This window comes from Triticum dicoccoides, chromosome 7B, assembly GCF_002162155.2.
Source record: "Triticum dicoccoides isolate Atlit2015 ecotype Zavitan chromosome 7B, WEW_v2.0, whole genome shotgun sequence".
In the NCBI taxonomy this organism is placed as follows: domain Eukaryota; kingdom Viridiplantae; phylum Streptophyta; class Magnoliopsida; order Poales; family Poaceae; genus Triticum; species Triticum dicoccoides.
Window position 1 is genome coordinate 629,234,885 of NC_041393.1, and position 11,263 is coordinate 629,246,147.

Sequence of the window (11,263 nt, forward strand, 5' to 3'; positions counted from 1 at the left end):
TTCTCGGGGTGGCAGCGCATTGGCCGTCACCGGCGCAAATCTGGTAAGTGTCCGCCCCTGTCTCCTGCTCGTGGAATTCTTGGCTCTTCTACCTCTACCGGTGCGGTTTCTGACGCTGGCCTGGTTTCTCCATCAACTGCTGCCCTCCCGCCCTCGCCACCTCGATCTTGGTCGTCGCCGACGGCGGCTGCCGCGCCGATGGATGGGGTGGTGGGCATCGTTCAAACCCGAGATCCGGCTCAGACGATGGATGACGCTGGCTTGTGGGGCCTGGTGGGCCTGTCTGTACCTGGGATGGAACAGGCTGGGCCTACTGGGCCGCCTGTGCTTTCCTCGCTTGTGGCCTTTCCCCCTCTCCCCTCTGTGGCCCGGGGACAGATGGTTGTGGCCTCTGCCCCATCCCACCCCTCCCCCCGTCCCAGGTACCTGTCCCGGCCCAGTTGGGCCTGGCCGGTGCTGGCTATTTATGGGTTCGGCGTGGGTCCCTCCCCCCTTTCTAGGGTTCCCTGCTTCCGCCGCTGATATCCGCAGAGTGCGTCGTCCCATCCGCCATTTCCTTAGATTTTCCACCTACCCCCCTCTCCCCTCATCCTCTCCTTCGTGGAGGTACTTTCCATGGACAAATCCCGGGGTTCTTCCAGTGAGGACCCTCGGGCAGCAAGCAGTATCGTGAGGAATCGCCGAGATCCGGGGCGGATCTGGCGTATGAGGCCGAGCTTCGGTTCAAGCTTGAGGTCGGTCGCGTGGCGCGCGAGGTGGAGCGCGAGCTTGAGGCGTGGGCGGCTGGCCCGGAGTGGCTCCAGCACGAGGTGCTATCGAGGGCGGCCGCTGGATCTGGGGCGGCTCTGCCTGGATCTGGTGGCGCGTCTGCGGCGGCTCCAGATCCGTGGGAGGTTGCGGCTGCTTCGACTGGTGCGGCTCCTCCTCGTCGGTGCCGCGCCAGGCTCCGACCCGGGGCCCGGTGGCTCCACCATGGCAACCTCCCCGGTCATTTGCTGCTGGCGCCGCTTCTCACCCGTCCCAGCGCTTTGGTTCTGGATCCTCCTCTGAGCAGGGCAGGGACCGTCGCGGTCTGTCCTCGGGTCTGGGGTCTTCGTTCCGCGGCCTTGGGGATGGCCTGTCCCTCCACCCCCGCCACCCCCTCCCCGTCATCATTCTGCCCCTCCGAACCCTTCTCCTTCCCTTACATGCTTCGCTTGCCATTTCCCGGGCCATTTTTAACCTAGATGCACCAACCCCCCTTTCTGTCTGATCTATCGCTCTGATGGACACTTGACTGTTGACTACCGCAATCGCACCAAGCCCCCCTCCTTCGTGCATTTTGGGACCGGCCTCCCTGGTTGCTCTTTCTTTGCTCTTGACTGTGATGTGCCGGTGGTTGTGTCTGCTCCGTCGCTCTCCAAAGCGGCCATTATCTCCGTCCGCGACCAAAATATTTCTCCGCAGACCTTGATGGAGGGTTTGCGGATCTGGCATGAAGGCGGTTGGGACTGGCAAATGCGCCAGCTTTCGGAGTCTGAGTTTGCGGTGGTTTTCCCCTCAAAGGAGTGTCTACGGATGATTTCGTCTTGCACAAGCTTCACCCCTGCCTCTTAATCAATTGGTTGTCTCTGTGAGGGCGGCTACTTGTGGTGCTAAAGCTGTTGGCCCCCTGGCCAAGAACTGGGTCCTTGTTGATGATGTTCCAGTGGGTTTGCGGTCGACTGAATTCATGATGGCGTTTGGGACTCTCATTGGCAAACCCGTGGAGGTCGATTCTGAATCTTTGGAGAAAGTTGGTCTGGTGCATCTCAATATTTGGTGTGTCGATCCTGTTTGTATGCGTGGTTCTGTGGATGTGTTCCAGTCCTCTGAGGATGTTCAACTGCGGGTTCGGGTCGAAGGCACTGATGCTTTCCAGGCCCCTCCCCGCCTCCTCCTTCCAATCCGGCCGATCCTGATGATGATAAGTAGGGAGATGGAGCTGCTGGTGGGTAGAACCCAAGTGGTGGCACCGATCCACGCTTCACCCAGTCTAAATGGGATGGGCTGGAACTCGAGGAGAAGGAATTGTTCAAGGATAATGCTCCGGTGGACAAGGCTCAGAAAGATCTGGATGACAATCAGATGATGGATGAAGCCCCCCTCGGGATCCGGGCTAGCAAGGGAACCCCAATTTCTGCTGTCTGCTCCAACCTCCCTGTTCGCCCGTAGTCGCCGTCTTTCTCTGGGATTGAAGATCTTCCTATGTCTCCCCCTTAGTCCGCCGGGCCTACATCTAAGAAGAAGAAGAAGACGTCGGTCCTAAAGTTTTCTGCTAAGAGAAAGGCTTCATCTGGCTCAAAACACTCCATGGAAGGCCTGGCTAGACGTCTAGATAAGGATTTGGGGGCTGCTTCGGGCTCCGGTCAGGTCAGTATAGATATGCATGACATGTAGCATGACAACTAATCATATAGTATATAGTAGCCATACGTTTGTTCAAGAAGAAGTAGAGTACCATATTGGATGCTGCAACGCCCCAAAGACATGCATATTGTACATTTTTACATCCTGCTACATCCTATGCTGAATTGTCTGAAAAAAGAGTATGGAGGCGAATGGACGAAGCATCTAAGATGCTTTTCATGATGGTGATGTATCGACAACTCAACTACCTAATCACGTGTACAGTATATTGGATTAGACTAAGTGCATGCCCATAGTTAGCTATTGCACACATAAGCAATCTCCAAGCTCTATGCTGAGTAGCTATAGCACTCATGAAATATAGGAATGAGTGAAAGAAGTAGTCTAAAAAGATGACCCTATGTGAAGACTAGAGCTTGAGTAGTTGAAGAGAGTAAAAATTGGTAGAATAAATGAGAATAGATAGGATAGCAGGGCAACATCAAAGATCTTAATGAATTATCAAACCTTCACTTAATTTTGACAGAGAATCACAAAAAGTACAATTGCACTATTCCTATAAAGTGATTGCCTTGTTGTCACTAAGGAATGCTGTTATTTTAGTATAACGATTGTTGTATTCACTACTTCAGGAATGCTCTGTAGTAGCAGGCACCAAAAACCCAGCAGTGTTGGGCGATGCTATCAGGGACTCCCGCTACTAGTAACAAGACTTCATCGCCAGGCGTAATGACCGCCACTAGTAATGCGTCTACCTGGGGCGGGCTCCCGTTTGCACCCGCCAGTGATATGTTGGGCCATTCCAGAGAAAAAGTGTTGCCATGGTAGGGTTTTAGCTCTGTGGCAGCTTTTTTTAGTTCAACAAAATACTTGTATCGTAAAGTCATATATCGCATAGTTTAAGAACGCTCTTTAGTTTTACAACTCTATAATGTTTAATACTTACACATGAAAATATAATAAGTGCATACAACATATATGTTCAATAAAGTGATAATATGATACAAATACACGCGTGCACGACATCGGGATCAACACACAAACTGCCATGGTGATTGAGGGACATTGTACAACTAATAGATGTTGTGGTCCTCCTCTCATTTGTCCTTTAATATAATCCGGTTGAGGGTCTTGAACAATTTGGTTGGGATTTTAAAAGGAAAACGCTAATGCTCCGCCGACTGATCACGCGGAAAGTTCCCCCACCTGCGCAGCCGTTGGATGGCCCTTGATCCACATGTCCTCAGGCCCGGTCGCGCATTCGTTATTTCCCTTGCCTACCACGTGCCCCTTTACCATCTTATGCAACAACAGCTGTGTTGCAAACTACATTGGTGAACAACGGCTATAATTTAGACAAGCTTTTGCAACATCAGCTTTGTTGCAAAAAAAACTCTGCAACAAAACCTCTGTTGCAAAAAAAACTGTAACAAGAACTCTGTTGTAGAAAAATCCCACAACAAAACTTATTTTGCAAAAAAAAAACCCGCAACACAACCTATGTTGCAAAAGAATTCTGCAACGTAAGCTCTATTGTAAATGTTTCTGCAACAAGATCTCTTTTTCGAAGTAGAGGAAGACTTTGAGCCACTAGATTCTGCCACATCTAACGACCGCGAGGCGGCGGATCTTTTAAATGATCCGCCGGCTGATGCATAGCTGCCCCCATTTTAAAATGATACAACAGATTTTCCCGAAGAAGTTCCATCATCGGGTGCGGCAGAAGTTCAAAGTTGATGATAAAAGCATCCAATGCTACACTTTATTGTTCAAGAGGTTAGAGATTGAGTTCGAAGTGGTCAACCCAATATTCTGATTTTTTGTTTTTTCTCAACTTAATGCTTCTGGTTTACTAATGTACGTGTAGAATGTGTGTCCAAAACAAGTAATCAAACATTTCAACACTGAGGATTGCAGAGAGGCATCAAAAGTACATATAACTAAGAAGCCTCATCTTGAGGGTGACACCGATATTTTCTTCTTCCGAAACTAACACACTAAGGTTTAACCACTAGTTTTTGTTCTTCATTCGCAACTATGTATCATCTACTAAGGCAATGTAGTGCCACCAATCGATGTTCTGTCCTCTGTTATTTTTCATCCATACACTGCTTTTTTACTTTATTTTTCATATAAAAATATAAAACAAATGAGCAAATTTAACTTGAGGACTTGCGTGTCTATGGGCACGGCGTGCGCCATGCTTTTCGGCGCTAGTTCCTATTAAAGGGGCCATATTCCCTACCAATCCCATGTGCACTAACAATGAGCATGTTTTATAATCAGTGATAGAATGAGGGGAGAGAGTGAGAAGGAGAAGGGCAGTTTGTGGGGTATGGGACCGGATAGACATGGCGTGAGCTGGGCTATTCATGGTTGCACCTATTTTTTTTCCACAACAGGGACCATGGCAATCGACTGTTCACGGACAATTAGAGGCTCCGCTCCGTTGAAAATAAGTCTAGACGCAAATGTGTACATAGATAAATGAGGGTTGTTTGGCGTCCGCCACCTTGAGATGCCTTTAAGAGTGCCGTTCATAGTTCTACGGTCATACCTCCGAGCAATAAATTAATCTCTACCTAATCGACACGAATTTTGAGGACATGCGGCCACGCGAGGTCGTTATCTCGTGCGTCCGCAGCGCGTCGTGATTAGCAGCTAATATAGCATCTCCTGCCCACGCGTAAATACCGCACAGTGTTTTCCTTTTTCACAACGGGGATATGCCCACTATACGCTCTCGCATGTGGGCCAACACACATTTATTTGTGTACAAATACAGCCTTGTCCGTTAGCGACTCGACACACTGGGACGGGCGTTCGGTGGTGTGGTCATAAATGCCCTGACGTTTGGTGCACCATCATTTAGCAAGCGGGTGAACTGTCCCTCGATCTGTAGCACTGTACATCTTTTTGAAGCCTCGAGCTGGTGGAGACGCAATGGGGAAAGAGGGCATGGCTTCAGCAGAAACAGAGAAATCCAGGTTAGCTCGTCAGGATCCATATGAATCCTCTTGTTTTCTCAGCATGATAGTGCTAGACGAGCTCTAATCGATCCCCCCTGTCTTCCATAGCATGCATACGGGAAAGCAACGGATCTGTGTGCTCAAGAGTATCGTGGCCTTGTGGGGGACTGCTAATTACCCCGATTCTGTTGTTTTCGGCATCGATTCGGAGAGGCTGAGCATGCTGCGAGAGGTTACTAAGGACGACCCCAGTGGCATCGATTCGGAGAGGCTGAGCAGGCCGTGTTAATTGGAGCAATCAATTCATCATGGGTGTGGTTATTTCGGTGCAGGGGGCTGGGCGTATTGATGGTGCGCAATGCCCTCTCTTATTGGTGCATTGAAGTGAATGGCGGCCGACGACTAGGCGATGACTTCACTCTCTAACAAAGTACGTGTTTGCAGCTCTTTCCTGATTAGAGACAGACTAATTACAGTAGGGCGCCCGCTCAAGACGGGTGCTAGATAATATATTGGACATAGCAGCTCCCGCCCCTGCATGGGCAAGCTGGACGTACTAACTACTAGAACATATATGACTACGGCAGGAAAAAGAAACGGCAGTCCCTACGCAGAGGGGATACAATACATATATATGACTACGACAGTGCCCTGTTCATGGCCATGGCCATGCGGTGGGTACATCAAACTGCACTGAGCACATCAAGATGAAGAAATGTATGAGTACGACACTACGTACACAGACAGGATGATACACTAGTAGAAAACAGGGCTTTCGTCCAGGCCAGTTTAGCCCATTAGTCCCGGTTCAATCCAGAACCGGGACCAATGGAGCTATTTGCCCCGGTTCGTGAGCCCAGGGGGCCGGCCGGGCCACGTGGGCCATTGGTCCCGGTTCGTCCGGACCTTTTGGTCCCGGTTGGTGGGACGAACCGGGACCAATGGTCCTGGCTCCTGGCCCACCACTATTGGTCCCGGTTGGTGGCATGAACCGGGACCAAAAGGGTTACCTTTAGTCCCGGTTCATGCCACCAACCGGGACCAATAGTGGTGCCTATATATAGCCCCTCGCGCAAGAGCAGAGCACACTGCTCTATTTTTTCTGGCCGAGGGGGAGAGGGCTTGGTGGTGCTCTAGCTCACCTCCTATGCATACAAGGTGTTCGATGGAATGCCCGAGCCACACTACTTAAGGTTTCTCCTCTCCAAGCTCGACCGCCAAGCTCCATTTTCCTCAATATTTATCTAGGTTTAGCGGTCCGTCACGCCCCGTCCCTGTCTTCACCGCCGTCGATCACCCGCGCCGATCTCATCGCCGGCACCACCGTGGTGAGCCTCTTGTTCTTATCTTCTTTCTAAAAGGAAAAATATTATTACTTGTTTGTTTAGATCGATACTTGTATTATTTTCTTACTTTTATTATTGCATCTTATATAGTGCGCCGATGGTTTTGGTATCCGCCCCCGTCGGCCCTCGTCCTGTCTATGATTCGGATGTGGTATATATTATCTTTTCATAACTATTGGTTCATTTATTGTTTATGAAAATTATGCCGACCAACGTGACATAGATTTTATTTATCTAGGAGGTTGTTGAACCGGAAATTCCAACCGACCCTATTGTCGAGAGGTTAAATTTAGTTGAAGAAGAAAACAATTTCTTGAAGGAAAAAATAAAAAAACTGAAGGAGGAGAAGATGATATTGGAGTTGCATGTTGCGGATGTCGTCGATGATCACAAGATCAAGATGGATGCAATGCGCTTGAAGATGAGAAAGATTAGAAAATATGCCATTCATACCGAGGCTTGGTATCATTATGCCGTTGGATCAGTTGTTACCTTGGTTGCGATTATGATCGCATTTGTTTTTGCATTGAAATGTTTTACATAGTTTCAATGTATGGTTTAATTAATTTAGATGCTCTGCAGAGCTTTATGTTGTTAGATGAGAACTATGTATCTACTTTGGTTTTTATGTGATGATGAACTTCTATTAATTTGGTCACTTAATTATCTATTCATGATGTTCTGTAATGATTTTTGACACACTTAATTATATATAATGCACGCAGATGAAACGGCAATGGATGTACGGTGACAGACACACCTCCGAGTACATTAAGGGCGTGCATGATTTTCTCGAAGTGGCTGAGGCAAACAAGCAGAATGGTTTTATGTGTTGTCCATGCCCTATATGTGGGAATACGAAGTCTTACTCTGACCGGAAAATCCTTCACACCCACCTGCTTTACAAGGGTTTCATGCCACACTATAATGTTTGGACGAGGCACGGAGAAATAGGGGTTATGATGGAAGATGGCGAGGAAGAAGAGTACGATGACAACTATGTGCCCCCTGAATACGGTGATGCTACTGAACATCAAGATGCACCAGACGATGTGCACGATGGTGCTGCAACGGGCGAAGCTGCTGAAGATCAAGAGGAACCAGACGATGTGCCCGATGATGATGATCTCCGCCGGGTCATTGTCGATGCAAGGACACAATGCGAAAGTCAAAAGGAGAAGCTGAAGTTTGATCGCATGTTAGAGGATTACAAAAAGGGGTTGTACCCCAATTGCGAAGATGGCAACACAAAGCTCGGTACCGTACTCGAATTGCTGCAGTGGAAGGCAGAGAATGCTGTGCCTGATAAAGGATTTGAGAAGCTACTAAAAATAATGAAGAAGAAGCTTCCAAAGGATAACGAATTGCCCGACAGTACATACGCAGCAAAGAAGGTCGTATGCCTTCTAGGATTGGAGGTTGAGAAGATACATGCATGCCCTAATGACTGCATCCTCTACCGCGGTGCCTACAAGGATCTGAACGCATGCCCGGTATGCGGTGCATTGCGGTATAAGATCAGACGAGATGACCCTGGTGATATTGACGGCGAGCCTCCCAGGAAGAGGGTTCCTGCGAAGGTGATGTGGTATGCTCCTATAATACCACGGTTGAAACGTCTGTTCAGAAACGGAGAGCATGCCAAGTTGATGCGATGGCACAGTGAGGACCGTAAGAAAGACGGGAAGTTGAGAGCACCCGCTGACGGGTCGCAGTGGAGAAAAATTGAGAGAAAGTACTGGGATGAGTCTGCAAAGGACCCAAGGAACGTATGGTTTGCTTTAAGCGCGGATGGCATTAATCCTTTCGGGGAGCAGAGCAGCAATCACAACACCTGGCCCGTGACTCTATGTATGTATAACCTTCCTCCTTGAATGTGCATGAAGCGGAAGTTCATTATGATGCCAGTTCTCATCCAAGGCCCTAAGCAACCCGGCAATGACATTGATGTGTACCTAAGGCCATTAGTTGAAGAACTTTTACAGCTGTGGAATGTAAACGGTGTACGTACGTGGGATGAGCACAAACAGGAGGAATTTAACCTAAAGGCGTTGCTGTTCGTGACCATCAACGATTGGCCCGCTCTCAGTAACCTTTCAGGACAGACAAACAAGGGATACCATGCATGCACGCACTGTTTACTTGACACCGATAGTATATACCTGGCAAGCTGCAGGAAGAATGTGTACCTGGGCCATCGTCGATTTCTTCCGACCAACCATCAATGTCGAAAGAAAGGCAAGCATTTCAAAGGCGAGGCAGATCACCGGAAGAAGCCCGCCATGCGTACTGGTGATCACGTACTTGCTATGGTCAATGATTTACACGTAATCTTTGGAAAGGGTCTCGACGGACTAGCTGTTCCGAATGACGCTGAGAATCACGCACCCGTGTGGAAGAAGAAATCAATATTTTCGGACCTACCCTACTGGAAATACCTAGAGGTCCGCTTTTCGATCGACGTGATGCACGTGACGAAGAACCTTTGCGTGAACCTGCTAGGCATGTTGGGCGTGTATGGGAAGACAAAAGATACACCTGAGGCACGAGAGGACCTGCAACACTTGCACGAAAAAGAGGGCATGCCTCCGAAGCAGTATGAAGGTCCTGCCAGCTACGCTCTTACGAAAGAAGAGAAAGAAATATTCTTTCAATGACTGCACAGTATGAAGGTCCCGACTGGCTTCTCGTCGAATATAAAGGGAATAATAAATATGCCAGAGAAAAAGTTCCAGAACCTAAAGTCTCATGACTGCCACGTGATTATGACGCAATTGCTTCCGGTTGCATTGAGGGGGCTTCTACCGAAAAACGTCCGACTAGCCATTGTGAAGCTATGTGCATTCCTCAATGCAATATCTCAGAAGGTGATCGATCCAGAAATCGTACCAACGCTAAGGAGTGATGTGGCGCAATGTCTTGTCAGTTTCGAGCTGGTGTTCCCACCATCCTTCTTCAATATCATGACGCACGTCCTAGTTCATCTAGTCGACGAGATTGTCATTCTGGGGCCCGTATTTCTACAAAATATGTACCCCTTTGAGAGGTTCATGGGAGTCCTAAAGAAATATGTTCGTAACCGCGCTAGGCCAGAAGGAAGCATCTCCATGGGCCATCAAACAGAGGATGTCATCGGGTTTTGTGTTGACTTCATTCCTGGCCTTAAGAAGATAGGTCTCCCTAAATCGCGGTATGAGGGGAGATTGACTGGAAAAGGCACGCTTGGAAGGGACTCAATAATATGCAGGGACGGATATTCTTGGTCTCAAGCACACTACACAGTTCTACAGAACTCTACCTTGGTGACCCCGTATGTCGATGAACACAAGAACAGTCTGCGCTCCAAACACCCGGAGCAGTGCGACGACTGGATTACATGTGAACACATCAGGACTTTCAGCAGTTGGTTGGAAACACGTCTCAGAGGTGACAACACTGTTTGTGATGAGCTGTACTTGTTGTCCAGGGGACCATCTTCGACTGTAATGATTTGGAAAGGATACGAGATAAATGGGAATACATTTTACACGATTGACCAAGATGAAAAGAGCAGCAACCAAAACAGCGGTGTCCGCTTTGATGCAGCAACCGACAATGGAAATGACACATATTATGGTTACATAGCAGACATATGGGAACTTGACTACGGAGTAGATTTTAAGGTCCCTTTGTTTAAGTGCAAGTGGGTCAATCTGTCAGGAGGCGGGGTACAGGTAGACCCACAGTACGGAATGACCACAGTGGATCTAAAAAATCTTGGGTACACTGACGAACCATTCGTCCTAGCCAATGATGTGGCACAGGTTATCTATGTGAAGGACATGTCTACCAGACCGAGGAAAAGAAAAGATAATGAAGCGAATACATCATACAATGAGCCAAAGCGCCACATAGTTCTTTCAGGAAAAAGGGACATCCTGGGAGTGGAGGGCAAGACAGACATGTCTGAAGAGTATGAAAAGTTTCATGAAATTCCCCCCTTCAAAGTCAAGGCTGACCCAAACATCCTGATAAACGATGAAGATTATCCATGGTTACGGCGCAATAAGCAAACGACACAAGCGAAGAAAAAGTGAAGACTTTCTCCCGCAACTATTATGATGATAACATGCCAACTTTGTAACAGACGAGTATGATACCATTGTCCCTTTTGTACATGCACATGCTATGCCAACTTTTTCAGAGTTCATTTGAAAACTATGAATTTTAAAACCTCGCCAACCGAAGGACGCTCACACCGGTTTATAAATAAAGCAACAAAGAAAACAAAAAAAGAGTTTCCAAATTTGAAAACTAATGGCACTAACAGAAAATTTATAATTTTTCTAAAACTAAAAGCAAAAAGAATTAAAAAATAAAGCAAAAAACAACAAAAAATAAATAATGCAGAAAACAGAACAAAAAACTGAAAAATAAAATAAAAATAGCAACAATAAGTATTTTGTTGTAAGTAGAAACAAAATAAAATAAATAAAGCAACAAAGGAAACAAAAAAAGAGTTTTCAGATTTGAAAACTAATGGCACTAACAGAAAGTTTATAATTTTTCTAAAACTAAAAG